This window comes from Sinocyclocheilus grahami, unplaced genomic scaffold, assembly GCF_001515645.1.
Source record: "Sinocyclocheilus grahami isolate Dianchi unplaced genomic scaffold, SAMN03320097.WGS_v1.1 scaffold887.1, whole genome shotgun sequence".
Taxonomy (NCBI): Eukaryota; Metazoa; Chordata; class Actinopteri; order Cypriniformes; family Cyprinidae; genus Sinocyclocheilus; species Sinocyclocheilus grahami.
Window position 1 is genome coordinate 742,975 of NW_015506066.1, and position 616 is coordinate 743,590.

Below are 616 nucleotides of genomic sequence, written 5' to 3' on the forward strand. Positions count from 1 at the left end.
TAGCAGTTAAAGCAATGTCTTTTGCTGGCAAACCAAGTAAATAAAAACAGGGTCCTTGTTAAATGCTATTTTAAAAATATCCCCCATCTTCCGTTTTCCAATTGTCAAACTTTAAATTAGGTAACACCCTGTACATTATTGTAGGTCCTCTATGCCCCGCCTCTCTAAGTAGTTTTCAACAAAGCCCCCTCCTTTGACAAGCGCAGTCTGCTCTGATTGGTCAGCTGACACAGTGCATTGTGATTGGCCAAACACCACAAGCACGCGTCGGAAATGTAATGCCCCTTACCATAATCACGAGCATCAGCTTTCAAAGTAAATATCAAGACAGTTAATAATGTCCTTACGTGCTATGATTTCTGACAGGCAGTTCACTCTCCTGTGATGTGACCCTGTTCCCCTCACACACACACACACACACAACGCGTTACTCTGCGCTGCGCAAAACTCCACTCCGCATTTGAACAGTCAATAGCAAATACTTAAACTAATAACAAAACATACTTACAGTCCATGATTCAGAAGTGCCAGATTGTCATAGCAAAGTCGGAATTTAACCTTTTTTTTTTTTTTTTTAGAAATAGACTTGACATGGCTGCATAAACACGACTGCTGC